Consider the following 19,720-nt stretch of genomic DNA (forward strand, 5'->3'; position numbering starts at 1 on the left):
TAATAGTGTCATTGTTTGTTGGTATCAAGTTCATAAAATTCATTAACTGATAATAAGGCCACAAAAAGAAATGAACAGAAAGTACCAATTTTCTCTGTGTACGAGAATTGAAGAGCTGTTATTAAAAACCTGAATGTGCAATGAGGTAAGTAATAAATTAAAAAACTGCTGACTTAGGGATGAGATCCCTTCTCCATATGAAAGAAAAGCAAATGGATGACTGAAGGTATCGGTAGTGTAATTTTGTAAGGTAGCCCTAAGAATATAAAATTGAGGCACTCTATGTGAATGATGGTGACAGACTGCTATATGCAAGAAATAAATTATAAGAGTAGCAAAAAACTTAAAGATATTTTTAGTCAGATAGAGAAAAAAGTTAGAGCACACCTGTACCATTTCTGGGAGAAAATATTTGCACATAACAAACACACATATACAAACCCAGAGTTGAGTTGACAATCTGTGTAGCATATTATCATCTTATCTTAGCAATTACCCATTGCTCAGGGGACAAACAGCATTTTGAAAAGTCCTTTGAAATCTTTGCTCTGTATTCCCAATTGGGCAAAACTAACATTCTTTAATTGTCTCCATACTCTAGTCTGGAACTTTCCCCATTCTTATATTAAGGGATTTGGATTTCGTGTTTAGAGTGAGCTGTGACAGATGGGAACTATTCAGAATTTGGAAAAACAAGGAAGCATCAATTAATGGGTTGCTGGCAGTCAACCTCTGCAGTGCACATTTTACTCCCACATACATTTTGTTCATGCATACACACTCATGCATATAATTTATTTTACCTTTTAAAAATAGGATCATGTTTAAGTAATGGCAGAATATCTTTGAATATAATTCAATATGTGTTATGTCTTTGTACTTTAATTTAGAGGTAACAAGGAGGGAAGTATGCAAATCCAATTTCAGGAACAAAGATGGACTACTGACATATTTGGTAAAGGCAAGTCCAATTTGAAAATGAGCCTTTCCCGCAATGTGTGCCAGAACTAATTAAACTTGTGTTTACTAATATGGAGGGCATAAAAAGAAATATTCATGTTTAATATATGTGTGAAGAGTGGGGGTTGTATGGATAACACATTTGAATTCTTACCTTGTGGGGAAAGGAGGGTACAGAGTCCTTTATATCAAAGGAACTTGGGACTTTGTTCCATTTTCTCTTAATTGTGGGATGACATGAGGTCTTGGTTTTCAGCCAGATTCCAGTGCAACTACTGCATAAAGAATTATAGGATACATAATAATATAACAATGTTAGAATTCATAGATTTCCCCTAAAATATTGTTTTACTGTTTCACTTTCTTATAAGAACATAATATGGAGGAGGTGCAAATTTCCAGAAAATGAATTTAGGAAAAATATTTTTGATTAGGTAATATATTTTATTATGAGACTGTTGACCAAATCTCATGATTTTGTAATCATTTGTGTCTTTAAAGACAAAAAGAAGGCTTGAGAATTGAGTTTGATAAGTGAAAAGAGACATCTTATCTTGTGCTACATTGTTATCTTCAGTGAAGTTGTATCATCTACTGCTCTGCTAGGCATGTCAGTTCTCTATTGCAGCCACCTCTACATAGACAAACTTTTTCCTAAATTGCAAGCAATGGATAAAGTTATATTTGATAAGACAATATTATGGAAAGCACTAAGTGCATTTACAGATATATGAAGTTAATACTCAAAAGTGTACGAAGTGAGATGGGAAACAAGATGGTGGAGGAGTAAGTGGAAGCTACACTAACTTCCTCCCAGAACTAGTCTGGATTTACAACGTAATTTTGGAGAAATCATCTGGAATAACCAACCGAACACCAGCTGGAGAGAAGTCTTATAACCACGGAGAGACAGAAAAGGCCGCTAAATAACAACGTGACTGGTAGGGAGTGCGGAGACGCGGAAGGGCTGGCTGGGCTCACACGGGTGGCAGCTGAAGGGACTGAGAAACAGCTCAGCAGCCGGGGGTTCCCCCTGAGAAGGACAGGGTCTAAACCCCCAGCCGGGCTCCCCAGCCTACAGCAACAGAGTGGAAAGTAAAATAGTATCCAGCTGAGAAAAGCGAAAAGCCACAGGGTTTCTTGCTAGCCAGAGAGAAACAGCTGGAGAAAAAGAGCTCTTAAGCGGATCACATACAAAAATATTTTGGCCCCCACTTACCCTGGCCTCAAGCGGAGGAAAGGCAGAGAGGACTGGAGATGCTTGGGGAGAGTTTGGTGTGGTGGCTTTGAGGGGAGAGCTGGGGAAGCGGCCAGCCGGGTCCCAGTGCTGACTCATCCCCACACTGCAGGCAGACCATTCCCGGCCAAGTGGCGTCAGCCTGAGGGGAAGCAAAGGCCCTGCCTACAGGAATTAAGCTGACACACCCACAGTCCTTAAGCCTGAAGGCTAATCACAGATTGAATAGATTATCAAGTAAGAAGCCAGACAAAGGCAGTAGATCCCTGGAAGTCTCCAACAGGCTGCCTAGGCCCAGACTGGTATAGGATCTGATGCCACCAGGGGCAGATTCAGGAAGTGCAGATCATTCTAAGAAGCACCAACAAACAATAGGAGTCACAAAAATGGGGAGACAGAGAAACAACACCCCATCGAAAGGAAAGGTAGAGTCCCCAGAAAGAGTGCTAAATGAAATAGAGGGGAGCCAACTATCAGATATGGAATTGAAAGCATGTATTATGGAGAACCTGAATGAGCTCAGCGGAAACTACAAAGAACTCCAGAAAAACTACAGTGAACTCCAGAAGAACTATAAGGAACTTACTGAGAATTATACCAGCATCAAAAAGGACATGGAAGCTATCAATAAGAGCCGAGAGGAAATGAAGAATACGATCTCGGAATTGAAGAACACAGTAGAAGGAATTAAAAACAGGCTAGAGGAAGCAGAAGATCGGATCAGCGAGCTGAAGGACAACGTAGACAAAAACTCACAGACAGTGCAACAAAATGAAAAAAGGCTGAACAAGACTGAAGAGGCTCTAAGACAGCTGCAGGACAACATGAAATGTAATAATATCCGTATCATAGGAATTCCAGAAGGAGAAGAAGAAGAGCAAGGGATAGAAAACCTCTTTGAAAAACTAATGACAGAAAACTTCCCTAACATGAAGAGAGAAAGAATCATGCAAGTCCAGGAAGCACAGAGGGTCCCAATGAAGATAAACCCCAACAGGCCCACTTCAAGATACATCATAATTAAAATGGCAACATTCAAAGTCAAAGAGAGAATCCTAAAAGCAGCAAGAGGGAAACAACTAATAACATACAAGGGAGCTCCAATAAGGCTATCATCAGATTTCTCAGCAGAAACACTACAAGCCAGAAGGGAATGGCAAAATATATTCCAAGTAATGAAAAACAAAGGCCTACAACCAAGAATACTCTACCCAGCAAGGCTCTCATTCAAAATGGAAGGTGAAATAAGGAGTTCCCAAGACAAAAGAAGGTTAAAAGAATACATCTCCACCAAACCAGTATTGCAAGAGATGCTAAAGGGTCTGCTTTAAGAAGATGAAGAAATAGAGAGAGACAGAGAGGAACACGAGTACAAAGGGGAAAAATGACAATGAATAAGTACTGAAAGAAAGAAGGAACTTCTACCATTTGCAACAACATGACTGGAACTAGAGAGAATTATGCTTAGCGAAATAAGCCAGGCAACAAAAGAAAATTACCTTATGCTATCACCTGTTACAGGAAACTAATGAACAACACAAACAAATGAGCAAAATTGAACCAGAGGTATGTAAACGAGGAATAAACTAACAGTGACAAAGGGGGAGATGGGAGGGAGAGAAGTGGTAAGAAGGGGAAGGGTCTAGTCAAAGAGCATGTATAAATGACCCATGGACATGGACAACTGGGTGGGGACTGAATGTGGGAGAAGGGAGGGACAGGGTGCAGAGAAGTAAGAGGGGGAAAAAAGTGAGACAACTGTAATGGAAAAACAAACAAACAGAAAAATTTTTAGTGGGGGGAAAAATAAAAATATAAAGAATAGAAATGCAAGTTCAATGAATATTAGAAGGACAAGGTTTTTCCTTCACACTGTATATATTTTCTCCCTATCTGATCCCTCCAGAATTTGGCATTCTAAAGAAGTAAGTAATGACCTAACTTTCTTTGCATAAAACTAATAAGACCAGTTGTTAATAACGATTTTTTTGACTAAGACTTTGACTGGAATGTCATGCCTAAAGGAGACATGCTTGGGCTTTGGTTGTTACCAAAAAGCCCTGAGCAACTGCGACTGACTTTCAAAGGTAATAAAAGTCCACGAGATAAAAGGCCTGGTAACTTGGATGGATGAGCGGTCCATAGCAATCTTTCCAGGGAAGGAAGGAAGGTTGTTTTCCTGAAAGATGGCTAGAAGGGACCTTAAGGCACAATGGAAAACCAGGAGGACCTGGAAAAGACAGGTGTTTACAGGCAAGGCTGAATGCCAGGTATGTGGATCTGCTTCTGTGCCCTGAAGGGCAGACTGAAGGTCACCCTAAATGTTCCTTGCGTAAGTTCCAGCAAAGCAGAACTAAAGATCATAAGTGATCATTTGCTGCTCTTGTTGTGTTTATGAAAATGAACAGGATAAATTAAAAATGAACTTAATGCAGTCCCTTTAATGACAAGGAGGGTAATCTTAGGGAGAAAAATCAAGATTCAAGGAAGATCACAATGCCCAGTGGTAAACTATAAAGTAGTGCAGCTAACAGTCTTTAAAGTTTATTTTCATTTAAAATTTGTTTTCATTTGAAAGTTAAACTATGTCTGTGGCATTATCAAAGATGTTTAATTTACAGGCAAAAAGAATGTCAAATGCCTTGCAACTGGATGTCTTTCCGATAAGACAGTCCTACAGATCTATAAACTTGTGTGTGGATTATGTTACATAAATTAACATGTGTTTTCGGTTTTCAAAGTGCATAAGCCTACGATCTCATTACCTGAGTGATTTTCTGTACGTATCCGTCGTCGGCAGCCGTCCGTCTCGAGAGACGATGGTGTAGCTTCTTAAGAGTCTATCTGCACCGCCTAGAATGGTTGTGCAGTCCGACTCGGGAGTGACACGGTATCTGTCTCCTCCCGTGTTGAATCGACATCTTACGATGACGCTGGAGTGTCCTCTCCAGTGAAGCTGAAGCTACAGAGCCTGGGCAGGGTGATATGGAGGGTCTGCTGTTGCCCATGCAGCAGACCCCCCCTCTCTTCGCAGCTGAAGGGTCCAAGGGAAAGACGGAGTCAATACAGCTTGGCTTCAGGTGCGCCGCAGGAGTTGCCGGTGTTGACTACAACGTCAAACCGCCTTAGGGACTCCGGCTCCGGATTTTCTGTCGGGGTTTACTCCCTTAGCCTTTCCCCTGAAGAGGTATGCCGCAAGGCAGCGGAGGTTTTTTGGAGTCAGAGTTTTCCTTCTCTGATGTGCCCTGACTAGAAGATCGAACCAGCGACACTTAGCTCGCAGGTCGACGCTCAATCCACTGAGCCAAACCAGCCAGGGTCTGTACGTATAGACCTCACTTAATCCTGTCTGCATTGCTGCCTCCTGAGACTCACTGGTTTGGCTGAACTAAGTGGCTGGGTTGGTGAAGAACGGGGTGGTCTGTGGGCTTCACTTTAAAACTGGTTTCTCTTTTCTATCCTAATGGCTTGGACAGAAAGAGCCCAGAGTCCTGAGAGGGGGGAAACCTAAAATATTTCCCTCAGTCCAAACTAAGTGTAATGGGCAAAAGGGTTTTGGACAGGTGAGATGTACCTGGCATACCTTCCTCCAAAGAAGCCCTTCTTTTCCCTAATGTGGGACATTGAAAAATTAATACCTGTCTTTTGTCATCTAGTGGTTACGGATTGAATGATGTCCTTTAACCCTGTTGCCCCCAGAATACAACAAGGATGCCAGCCTGTTAAACCAAGCATGCCGTTGTCCAGAGACAGCCAACCAACCTGGAGTCTGCACGATCCTTCCCCTTGTAGGAAGGCCACCCTCCCCTCCACATCCCCACTCTTATTAGGGATTTCTTGACCCAAGGGTAGGTAGGACGACGACCATGTCCAGCTTGAAGCAGCTAGAGGAGCTCGAGACCTTCGTCCATTGTCCTTTATAAGATTGTAAAGGGTCTTAAGTCTGAGAGGGAGGGATTGTTATTTTTTATTGTTAAAATATTTAACTAATTAATTATTTTTTTTAAAAAAGAAGAAGAATATATGAAAGGGTGAGCCATGGGCATGGACTTAGGGAGGGGATTGTCGGGGAAGGGGGTTGCTGGGCGGAGGGGAGCAAAGGGGAAAAAATGGAACTATTGTAACAATATAATCAATAAAATATACTTAAAAAAAAAAGAAAAATAAAGTGTACCAAGTGAGAATATGAGCATCAAAGACTTGAATATAAGCTGTTATTAAAATGATGCTGCCCTTCATTTGAACGCTAAAGATGGCTATGAGTTTAAAAGAGAAAATGTTGAGCAAACAAGCAACTGGAGAACATGACAGAGGCAAAGGACCATTCTAACAAGAGCAAAGTGATAAGCAAGAAGAAAGCTCTAAGACTTAATATTAAATTCATAGAAAGAAATATTAAGCTAGTATAGAATAAGTCAATGGAAATAATAAGCGTTTTGTTTTTTGTATTGGAGCCATTATTAAAAGTGAAAAAACTAAATATACCAAGAGCTATACATAAGATAAAGAGAAGTGATCTGGAGAAATGGAAGTGTCCAAATAAATTAGCAGCATAATATAAGGGAAAATTAACAGTATTTATTGCAGAATATGAAATTTCTTGAAATTGACAAGTCATGGCTTGAGGACCATGTTCACTGAGCAATATTTGTTATACATTTCTGGGCATCTAACACTTTTATAAGATGCTTCCATACTAAAGTAACATCTCACACTGATCTATTTTATCTTACTTGTTCTGGCCTATTTTACATTAGTTGTTATGGCCTTTTTATTGTTTAATTCTTTGAAATTATGAGATAAGGGATACTCCAAAGGGCAGCTTGCAGGATGATAGCTCTATAAAAGGGTTAAGCTTTAAATAATGCTTATTAGACTTCCGGCCAAGATGGAGGCTTAGACGGACATGCTTAGCCTCCCTCTACAACTAGAGAGGAATACAACTACTTCAAAAACAAAAGATAACTAGAAATTCCAGAAAATAAAACTACACGGAAGCCCAACATATGAAGTTATAAACCAGCGGCGCTCTTTGGGAAGGTAAGAACGAAAGTAGGCGGTGCTGTTTGCGGTCGCACCAGGGACAGCGGCAGGGTGAACAATCCCAGCGGCAGGGAGGACAATCCCGGCTGCAGTCAAACCCCGGCGGCTCGTGACCCCAATGCTGGAGAAGCAGCCACCACATCGCCTCGAACAGTGAGGCCCAGGGGGAGGGAGGACGGATCCCAGTCTCCTAGGGAATAACTGTGTGAATCCATCTTGGACCCCCGCCCCCACACAAACTGCCACAAGGCTGCGAAATAGGTTGCGGATCGCCACTGGTCACTGGGCAGTGACAGCAAAGCGCCGGTGAGAAAGGGTGCAGGTCGGCGCCGGTCGCTGGGTCGTGACGAGTACACAGGCACCGCCCCCTATAGCCGGCCCAAGAAAACAAAACGCATCTGTCAAAATGAGGCAGACAACTATAGAAATCCCTGTGGCGCAGCTCACCAGGCAACAGATAGAGAACCTGACAGATGAACAAATAAGAAACCTGTCAGAGGCTCAGTTCAGGGCCATTGTTATCAGGTGGCTTACAGAATTAACAAAAGATCTGGAAATAGATGAGAAAGAATCGAAAAACACCCATGCTGAAAGGAACAAAACCACACACAAGACAGATGGTGAGGAAATAAAATCCAGAGTTCAAATCAACAAACCAGAACACAAAGAAGGAACAAACAGTCAACCAGTGCAGAGAGAAAAAACAGGAAGCAAGGAAAATGATGAGAGGATCAGAAACCTCTGGGACAGCTATAAAAGGCCCAACATAAGAATCATTGGTTTGCCAGAGGGCGAAGAAGAACTAGAAATTGAAAAATTAAGTGAAAATATAATAAAGCAGAACTTCCCAAACTTGGGGAAGGAAATAGACTTACAGGTCCAGGAAGCACAGAGAGTTCCAAAACAACTGGACCCAGGGAGAACCACTCCAAGACACATTATAATCAAAATGTCAACAATTAAAGATAAAGAGAGAACCTTAAAAGCGGCAAGAGAGAAGAAAAGAATCATGTACAAAGGGGTCCCAATTAGACTATCAGCTGACTTCTCAAGGGAGACCCTGCAGGCAAGAAGGGACTGGCAAGAAATATTCAAAGTAATGAAAATCCAAAACCTACAACCACGAATATTCTATCCAGCGAAATTGTCATTCAGAATAGAAGGGCAGAGAAAGTGTTTCCAGGACAAAACAAAACTGAAAGAGTTCATTAGATCCAAACCACTGTTATATGAGATGTTAAAGGGACTGGTTTAGAAAAAGGAGGATCAAAACTATGAACACTAAAATGAAAACTGCATCACAAGAAACAACAACAGAAGCTAGGGAATTGAAACAAAGGCAAACTAAACAGGCAACGAGAGTGGAAAAAGAACTATAGGTATGGGGAACACTGCGGGGAGGTCAGCAGGGAGGGGGAAGGGGGAGAGGGAGGAAGATGTTATAGGAATTAAGGATCGTGGTAGTAGGGAATGGAATAGACAGAAAGAGGTTGAGAAGAACTATATGCACAACTAATGGACATGGTCTAAAAGTGGAGGACAACTGGAGGGAGGGGGGCCACCGGGTGGAGGGGAGCTGAGGGAAGGGAAATTGGGACAAATGTAACATTATAATGAATAAAACACATAAAAAAAATTCAGAAAAAATTTTAAAAAATAATAATGCTTATTAATGCCACTGATTTAGCAGAAATGCCTTCAATTTGTTCAGTACACATTTGCTTTTTTAATTCATTCCACTGGGAATTTCGTTTCAGACTTTAGTTGTTATAATCTTCTATTATCCTCTACTCTGTTACCAATTTGACACTGACTGTTGTTAACTTTCACAGAAAAGTCTGAAATTCAGGGGAAAGCCATTCTTTTTAGCTGCCTTAATGGGACTAGTGGGGAAATGATTACATTGGGAGTATGGATGAATATTTTAGCTGTTTAAATAGAGTTGTTATAATAAAATGAGATTTTATATAAGTGATAATAAGCTGAATTTTATTGTTATTCTTATTTTAATTTCAGGAAAGGTATCACCATGTTTTCTCTATTTTTTAATTTATTATAAATTTCTTCTCTCACTATCAGGAACAAAATAATAGATACTTGTAGAGATAATTCTAATGATTTATCAATATTTCACATGCAAAAGCAGCCCACCAAATACATTTCCACAATCAAGTATAGAAAACAGGCAATTGACTTTTTCTAGGATTAACTATGGAACAACATTAAACATAGTATGTAGGAAACAGCTTTATTTTTCTGTCAATATTGTCAAAGAGGTCTACTTAGTAACAGCTATTCAAAGACAGAGAAGATGAAACTCAAAAGCTTTAATACGAAGAAAAACTGGAAACTGTGAAGATAACTGTATTGCTTTATTTACCATTACACAATAGCCCACACACTGCCATGTTTCTTCAGAACCAATATCTTTGAATGCCTCCAGTTATGACTAACTACATCAAAAGTCAAGGCATCTGCCATCTATGTTCATATGACAATTATGCCAAGTTCAGGCAGAGTATAGAAATGAGAGAGCCTAACCAGATGCTCATAAATAACAAAGTTTCTGTGAAAAACTATAATGCAAGGGCATTCATATTTTAGAGAGAAATATCTCCAATAGAAGGTTTTGCAACTATTATAAAAACATCACTTATTACTCTGCATGTATGTGTAAATTCACTTAACTAGCAAATTGCATTTACCCATTAAAATAGCAAATATTTTAATGCATGTGTCAATTGCAGTTATAGAAGTGCTGTTTATTTCCTAGTGATATGACAACCATTTCCACTTCTTTTTAATCTCAGACCCAAAAATGGAATAAAATGTTCTTACATGTTAGGCATTATATTATTATTCTTTAATATATTTTCTGGAATTTCAGGAGTTTTGAAAGGAATGGAAATTTTTTAAAATGTATATGGCACATTTAGGTTCAGAAAGTTGTGAAAATTTTAAAAGAATGTCTGATGCTGAAAGGATTTGAGTTTACTATGAGAGTCATGAAATATATCTTTAGTTTGGAAAAGTTGTTTATTGTTAATGAATACCTATTCTCCAAAGTCTCAGACTAAATGGAGCCAACATTGTATCTTCATAATTGTTTTATAAGCATAGTATTTCCGAATCAGCGAATTTGGATCGTAACAATTTAATATTATGCATTTATGCATGTGCAAATGTCAACATATTCCCTACCTCAGTCCAGCCAAAAATTATTATCAATAATGATTTTCTCACTTTCTGTACAGAACACAAATTTAATTGAACATTGATTTAAATTATTTTATTTTTTTTAAATTTAAAGGCAAATTCAAAACTGCCTAAAGTGAGGAATTTTAAAGAAATGTAGATATATTAAATGTATGTTGAGAGAAATCATCTGGAATAATCAACTGAACACTAGCTGGAGAGAAGTCTTATAGTCCCAGAGAGACAGAAAAGGCCGCTACATCACAATGTGACCGGTAGGGGGTGTGGAGACGCAGAAGGGCTGGCTGGGCTCACACGGGTGGCAGCTGAAGGGACTGAGAACCAGCTCAGGAGCCGGGGGCTCCCCCTAAGAAGGGTGGGGTCTAAACCCCCAGCCGAGCTTCCCAGCCTACAGCAACAGAGTGGAAAGTAAAATAGTATCCAGCTGAGAAAAGCGAAAAGCCACAGGGTTTCTTGCTAGCTGGAGAGAAACAGCTGGAGAAAAAGAGCTCTTAAGCGAATCACAGACAAAAATATTTTGGCCCACACTTACTCTGGGCTCGAACGGAGGGAAGGCAGAGAGGACTAGAGACGCTTGGGGAGAGTTTGCCCGCTGGCTTTGAGGGGAGAACTGGGGGAGCAGCTGAACAGGACCCAGTGCTTACTCATCCCCAGTACTGTAGGCAGACTATTCTCCCCCCCGCTCCAGGTGGCGTCAGCCTCAGCAGAAGCAAAAGCCCAGCCTACGGGAATTAAGCTGCCACACCCACGTTCCTTAAGCCTGACAGCTAATCAAAGACTGAACAGATTAACAACTTAAAAAGTCAGACAAAGGCAGTAGATCCCTGGAAGTCTCCAACAGACTGCCTAGGCCCAGACTGGTACAGGATCTGACGCAACCTGGGGCAGATCCAGGAAGTGCAGATCATTCTAAAGAGCACCAACAAAAAATAGGAGTCACAAAAATGGGGAGACAGAGAAACAACCCGCCATCGAAAGGTAAGGTAGAATTCCCAGAAATTGTGCTAAATGAAATAGAGGGGAGCCAACTATCAGATATGGAATTGAAAGCATGGATTATGGAGAAGCTGAATGAGCTCAGCGGAAACTACAAAGAACTCCAAGGAAACTACAAGGAACTCCAGAAAAACTACAAGGAACTTACTGAGAATTACACCAGCATGAAAAAAAACAAACAAACATAGAAGCTATCAATAAGAGCCAGGAGGAAATGAAATATACAATCTCTGAATTGAAGTACACAGTAGAAGGAATTAAAAGCAGGCTAGAGGAAGCAGAAGATCGGATCAGCGACTGGAAGACGATGTAGACAAAAAATCCCAGACAGTGCAACAAAATGAAAAAGGACTGAACAAGACTGAAGAGGCTCTAAGACAGTTGCAGGACAACATGAAACGTAATAATATCCGTATCATAGGAATTCCAGAAAGAGAAGAAGAGCAAGGGATAGAAAACCTCTTTGAAAAACTAATGACAGAAAACTTCCCTAACATGAGGAGAGAGAGAGTCTCGCAAGTCCAGGAAGTACGAAGGGTCCCAATGAAGATGAACCCCAACAGGCCCACTTCAAGACACATCATAATTAAAATGGCAACATTCCAAGACAAAGACAGAATCCTAAAAGCAGCAAGAGAGAAACAACTGGTAACATACAAGGGAGATCCAATAAGGCTTTCATCAGATTTTTCAGCAGAAACACTACAAGCCAGAAGGGAATGGCAAAAAATATTCCAAGCAATGAAAAACAAAGGCCTACAACCAAGAATACTCTACCCAGCAAGACTCTCATTAAAAATGGAAGGTAAAATTAGAAATTTCCAAGACAAAAGAAGGCTAAAAGAATATATCTCCACCAAACCAGCATTGCAAGAGATGCTAAAGGGTCTGCTTTAAGATGAAGAAACAGAGAGAGACAGAGGGGAACACGCGTACAAAGGGGGAAAGTGACAATGAATAAGTACTGAAAGAAAGAAGGAACTTCTACCATTTGCAACAACATGACTGGAACTAGAGAGAATTATGCTTAGCAAAATAAGCCAGGCGATGAAAGAAAAATGCCTTATGCTATCACCTATTACAGGAATCTAATGAACAACCCAAACAAATGAGCAAAATTGAACCAGAGGTATGTAAACAAGGAATAAACTAACAGTAACAAAAGGGAAGATGGGAGGGAGAGAAGGGGATAAGAAGAGGAAGGGTGTAGTTAAAGAACATGTATAAATGACCCATGGTCATGGACAACTGGGTGGGGACTGAATGTGGGAGAAGGGGGGAAGGATGCAGGGAAGCAAGAGGGGGAAGAAAGTGGGACAACTGTAATGGAAAAACAAAAAAAAATTTTTTAATGGGGGAAAAAATAAAAATATAAAGAATGAAAATGCCAGTTCAGTGAATATTAGAAGGACAAGGATTTTTCTTCACACTGTATGTTTTTCTCCCTCTCTGATCCCTCAAGAATTTGGCATTCTAATGAAATAAATAATGACATAAGTTTCTTTGCATAAAACTAATAAGACCAGTTGTTAATAGAGGTTTTTTGTGTTATTTTCTTTTTACTAAGACTTTGACTTGAATGTCATGCCTAAAGGAGACATGCTTGGGCTCTGGTTGTTACCAGAAAGCACTGTGGAACTGGGATTGACTTTCAAAGGTAATAAAAGCCCATGAGATAAAAGGCCTGGTACCTTGGCTGGATGTGCGGTCCATGGCAATCTTTCCAGGGAAGGGAATGAAGGTTGTTTTCCTGAAAGATGGCTAGAAGGGACGTTAAGGCACAATGAAAAACCAGAAGGGCTTGGAAAACACAGGTGTTTACAGGTAAGGCTGAATGCCAGGTATGTGGTTCTGCTTCTGTGTCCTGAAGGGCAGACTGAAGGTCACCCTAAATGTTCCTTGCGTAAGTTCCCGCAAAGTAGAACTAAAGATCATAAGTGATTATTTTTTGCTCTTCTTGTGTATATGCAAATGACCAGGATAAATTAAAAATGGACTCGATGCAGTCCCTTTAATGACAACGAGAGTAATCTTAGGGAGAAAAATCATGATTCAAGGAAAATCACAATGCTCAGTGGTAGACTATAAAGTGGTGCAGCTAACCGTCTTTAAAGTTTATCTTCATTTAAAGTTTGTTTTGATTTGAAAATTAAACTATGTCTGTGGTATTATCAAAGATGTTTAACTTACAGGCAGAAGAATGTCAAATGCCTTTCAACTGGTTGTCTTTCCGATAAGACAGTCCTATAGATTTAGAGACTTGTATGTGGGTTATGTTACATAAATTAACATGTGTTTTCTGTTTTTAAAGGGCATAAGCCTATGATGTCATTACCTGAGTGATTGTCTGTACGTATAGGCCTCACTTACTCCTGTCTGCATCGCTGCCTCCTGAGACTCAATGGTTTGGCTGAACTAAGTGGCTGGGTTGGTGAAGAATGGGGTGGTCCGTGGGCTTCACTTTAAAACTGGTTTCTCTTTTCTGTCCTAATGGCTTGGATAGAAAGAGAACAGAGGTCTGAGAGGGGCAAACCTAAACTATTTCCCTCAGCCCAAACTAAGTATAATGGGCAAAAGGTTTTGGACAGGTGAGATGTACCTGGCACACCTTCCTCCAAGAAGCCCTTCTTTTCTCTAATGTGGAACATTAAAAAATTTAGCCCTGCCTTTTGTCATGTAGTGACTATGGATTTAATGATATCTTTTAAGCCTATTGCCAAATCTTTTGCCTCCAGAATACAACAAGAATGGCAGCCTGTTAAATCAAGCATGCCGTTGTCTGGGGACAGTCAACTGACCTGGAGTCTGCATGATCCTTCCCCATGTTGGAAAGTCACCCCCGCCTCCACACCCCCACTCTTAATAGAGATTTCTGGACCCAAGTGTAGGTAAGACGACCACCATGTCCAGCTAGGAGCAGCTAGAAGAGCTCGAGACCTTCGCCCATTGTCCTTTATAATATTATAAAGGGTCTTAAGTCTGAGAGGGAGGGATTGTTATTTTTTATTGTTAAATTAATCAATTAATTAATTAATTAATTAATTATTAAGAAAAGAGAAGAAGAAGATATGAAATGATGAGGCAGGAGAGCTTGTATGTACGACCCATGGGCATGAACGTGGGGAGGGGGGATTGTTAGGGGAGGGGTGGTGCTGGGCGAAGGAGAGCAAAGGGGAAAAAACTGGAATTATTGTAACAATATAATCAATAAAGTATACTTTAAAAAAAAAGAAGAATAGCCATGGAGATATAAGGTACAGTATAGGAAATGAAGTAGCCAAAGAATTATATGCATGACCCATGGACATGAACAATGATGTGTGGATTGCTTGAGGGAGTGGGAGAGGCTGGATGGAGGGGCACAAATGGGGGAAAAATGGGACAACTGTAATAGCATCTTCAATAAAATATAATAAAAAAAACTTTGGCATGTAAAAAAAAATGTATGTTGAAAACAAAGAATGTTAGGGATTACATAACCCATGTATATCCTTTGAGACTAGTCCACTGGGGAATGTTCAGGTCTTTATACTTAATGCCAAGGATGCCCCAGGAAACAAGGGTTGTCTCAAAATGTCTAGAACACAGGTCAGTAGATATAGCCTGGATAACAAGGATATTGGATCTTTAAGAAGAAACCTGTAGTCGTATTATTTTCCCTGTAAATTATCAGGTAATGTTCCGACATATTTTATGATTTTGATTAATTGCTGACATTAACTTCAGTGAAAAGTTTGGACTTTCTCATTTTGTCTGATCTGTTTTCTCTTAAATCCTGTGCCATCTCTCATCATACATTGGGCTTCTTCAAAGTAAAACTAGAGTTATAAACACCAAAATGATCTAAATGGGTGAAGCAGTAATTTAAAATTCTTTACATTAACTTTATATTAATAAACTCTATGTTTTCATGTGAGACACTGATCAGTACTCATTGAGATGACTTAAATGGTATGCTAGTGTCGTGAGGTACAACTTTAAAAAATGTACCATCTATCATCATTATCAATATCATGATGAACACATATTTATTGAGCACCAGTTGTGTATCTGATATCATACTAGGAGCTTGTAAAACATGTAGTAGTCACTCATGATATGTTCCTTCATGAAAATTAGGACTTCATGTATATTAGAAACTGAATCAGAAGCCCATATAGCAAGCATTATTGAGTAGTGAAATATCAGTATAAAATGAGACAGTGTTGTAGATACATTATTATAGTTTATATTTTCTCTCAATACTTTTCACCTTTATTTGAGGAGGAGTTACTGGTAGGTGTGGTGCAACTAAGCAGGCAAATGAGGAAGGGAAAGAGAATAGAAAATTAGGAAGTAAGCTATAGGAGAGGTAAAAGAAAGGCCATATCAGAGAAGGGTAGAACTGCTATGCAGTGCAGGTTGCACCAGGACTTTCTTTTCTTTTTCCTGAGACTTTATTATTGATCCCTGCCAGGCACAGCCAATGTCCCAGGAGTTGCTTCTGTGGCTCTTGCTTCTGATATCTATGCACTATCAAATTCTCTGTGGCATCAATAGAAAGAACAAGATGGAAGAGTGTTCTGACCATTATAGGAGTTGAGCTCAGGGAAAAGTTCTATTTTTATTTGATATCAGATCTGGGTCAATCTTGAGAAGCATTTCTTTTACATAAATTTTTACAAACAATACTTGAGTGTTTGGGGGTATGCAAAGTTTCATTTAAAGGGAATAAATACTCTTTAGAGTTAAACTCTGGTTCAAACTCAAGTTATGTAACAATGCACATTACTTAAACTTGCTTTGAATCAGTTTATCTGAAAAAGGTCAAGATAAACTCAAGAATAACATCTGCTTAAGAGACTGATTATTAGGATTCATCAAAATACCAATACACAATGTTGTCCTGACTGGTGTGGCTCAGCAGGTTGGATTTGTCTCACAAAGTGAAGAATCACTGCTTTGATTCTGGTCAAGGTACATGCCTGGGTTGCAGGTTCGATTCACTGTTGGGGCACATACAAGAAGTAATCATTGAAGTTTCTCTCTCACATCAATGCTTCTGTTCCTCTCTTTCTCCTTCCATCACCCTATCACTAAAGAGAAATAAATAAAATAAAATAAAACAAACCAGAATGCAATGTTAAATCTAGTGCATGGAATAGAATGTAAACAAAGTAAAAATTACTTCTACTATATGAGTTTTGATATTTAAGGATCTTTAGGCAATCTGTGAATTAATTTCTTAAATATTTATACATGTAATATAATGATTTCCCTGGCTGGTTTGGCTCAGTGGATTGAGCGTCGGCCTGCGAGCTAAGTGTCGCTTGTTTGATCTTCCAGTCAGGGCACATCAGAGAAGGAAAACTGATTCCAAAAAACCTACACTGCCTTGCGGCATACCTCTTCAGGGGAAAGGCTAAGGGAGTAAACCCCGACAGAAAATCCGGAGCCGGAGTCCCTAAGGCGGTTTGACGTTGTAGTCAACACCGGCAACTCCTGCGGCGCACCTGAAACCAAGCTGTATTGACTCTGTCTTTCCCCTTGGATCCTTCAGCTGCGAAGAGAGGGGGGGTCTGCTGCATGGGCAACAGATGGCCCTCCATATCACCCTGCCCAGGCTTTGTAGCTTCACTGGAGAGGACACTCCAGCGTCATCGCAAGATGTCGACTCAACACGGGAGGAGACAGATACCGGTTATCAGCTCATCCGATTGGCAAAGGAAACGAGCGCCAGGGGTCTCCTCTGACGGTGGGAGAGGTCATTGCACCTCACTGGACAGCTACCGCCCGCCTCAAGCTGGGCAGCCCCCAGCCAATTAGGTGCCGTCTCGCCATTGCTCGCCTGCCCCACTGGGTGCGTGGGGATCAGAGAGGCGTCTCTCGAAAAGTGGGCCACAAAACACTCGCACCAGGCAATTCCAAGCAAAAAACAAGAAAGAAGCCTCCAGCTCTTTGCCTCGCTAGCTGGAACATCAGGACCATGTGTCCCAGACTTACTGCAGACCTTCCATGGATCAATGATGCCAGGAAAACCGCCGTCATCGACAGGGAACTGGCACGACTAAACATCGACATTGCGGCTCTACAGGAGACCCGGTTGGCCGACAACGGAACTATCAGAGAAACCAACTACACCTTCTACTGGCAAGGGAAGTCTCCGGACCAACCAAGACAGCACGGTGTTGGGTTCGCTGTGAAGAACACGCTTGTTAACTCCATAGAGCCACCCACAGGAGGCACAGAGAGATTACTTACCCTCCGATTGTCAACAACTTTCGGCCCACTCAGCATTCTTAGCGCGTACGCCCCAACCCTCTGCGCCACCACCGAAGAGAAAGAACAGTTCTACCATGCACTGGACGAAGCGTTATCCAAGATCCCCAGAAGTAACGCTCTTTATCTCCTTGGAGACTTCAACGCAACAGTAGGAGCCGACCACATGGCCTGGCCCACCTGCCTCGGAAACTTTGGGAGAGGAAAGATCAATGAGAATGGTCAGCGACTGCTTGAGCTTTTGTGTCACCACGGCCTGTGTGTGACAAACACATTTTTCAAGTGCAAAGAGATCCACCAGGTGTCATGGAGGCACCCCCACTCCCGCCACTGGCACCAGCTTGACCTCGTCATCACCAGAAGAACGGATATTGGCAGCACCCTCCTCACCCGCAGCTACCACAGTGCAGACTGCGACACGGACCATGCCCTCGTGGTAAGCAAGGTGCGCATAACGCCGAAGAGGTTGCACCACTCCAAGATGAAGGGTCGCCCACGCATCAACACCAGTTGTGCCAGCAACCCAGTTAAGACCCAGCAATTCATCAACAGGATGGAAGATGCACTCGGCGAGGGAATGGCGGCAGATGACATTATCAAATCCAATTGGTCACGTCTCCGCGACACCATATACAACTCTGCCATTATTGCTTACGGGAAGAAAGAGCGGAAGAACGCTGACTGGTACGAGGCTCACTGGGAAGAAATGGAACCCGTGATCGAGGCTAAGAGGAAGGCCCTACTGGCTTACAAGGTCACGCCCACTCCCAGTACACTTCAAGCTCTACGGGCTGCCAGGAACAAAGTCCAGAAGACCGCCCGCCACTGTGCCAACACCTATTGGCTAAACCTGTGCAGAAGCATCCAGGAAGCCCCCAATATAGGCAACACACGAGGAATGTATGAGGGTATCAAGAAGGCAACAGGCCCAATCCCCTCCAAGATCGCCCCCCTTAAGTCCAAGACAGGTGAGGTCATCACTGACCAGGAACAGCAAATGTGGCGGTGGACCGAGCACTACCTCGAGCTGTACGCGATGAGGAACACTGTAACAGACACTGCTCTTAACGCCATCCCAGACCTACCAGTCATGGAGGAGCTAGACACCCCACCTACTGCGGCAGAGCTCGGCAAAGCCATCGACCGCCTCGCTTGCGGGAAAGCACCAGGAAGCGACGGAATCCCTCCAGAAATCCTAAAGAGCGGGAAACCAGTCCTGTTACAGCCGCTCCACCATCTACTCTGTCTCTGCTGGAAGGAGGGTTACATCCCCCAGGATATGAGAGACGCCAACATTATCACCATGTACAAGAACAAAGGAGACCGCAGCGACTGCAACAACTACCGGGGCATCTCTCTCCTCAGCGTCGTCGGCAAAGTATTTGCCCGGGTCGTTCATGCCTGCCTGCAGACCCTTGCTTCCCGCGTCTACCCAGAGTCCCAGTGTGGCTTCAGAGCTGGCCGATCAACAGTGGACATGATCTTCTCCCAACGCCAGCTGCAGGAGAAGTGTCACGAGCAGCATAAACCACTCTACCTCGCCTTTATCGACCTCACGAAGGCGTTTGATCTGGTCAGTCGAAGCGGACTCTTCAGCTTGCTACGGAAGATTGGCTGTCCACCACATCTGCTTGCTGTGGTCATGTCCTTTCACGACAACATGCACAGCACGGTGTCCTACAACAGCGCAACCTCTGAGGCCTTCCCAGTCAGCAGCGGAGTAAAGCAGGGCTGCGTCCTCACGCCTACGCTGTTCGGAATCTTCTTCTCCATGCTCCTCCAATACGCCTTTAAGGACTGCAGCGAGGGTGTCTTCATTCACACCAGATCCGATGGCAAGCTCTACAACCTGGCCCGTCTATGAGCCAAGACCAAAGTCAAAGAGGTGCTCATCCGTGAGATGCTCTTCGCCAACGACGCAGCCTTGACATCACACTCCGAAGAGGGACTCCAGCAGCTAGTCACCTGCATTTCCCACGCATGCAAGGAGTTCGGACTAGCCATCAGCCT

Source organism: Furipterus horrens, unplaced genomic scaffold, assembly GCF_987537825.1.
Source record: "Furipterus horrens unplaced genomic scaffold, mFurHor1.1.pri manual_scaffold_17, whole genome shotgun sequence".
Taxonomy (NCBI): Eukaryota; Metazoa; Chordata; class Mammalia; order Chiroptera; family Furipteridae; genus Furipterus; species Furipterus horrens.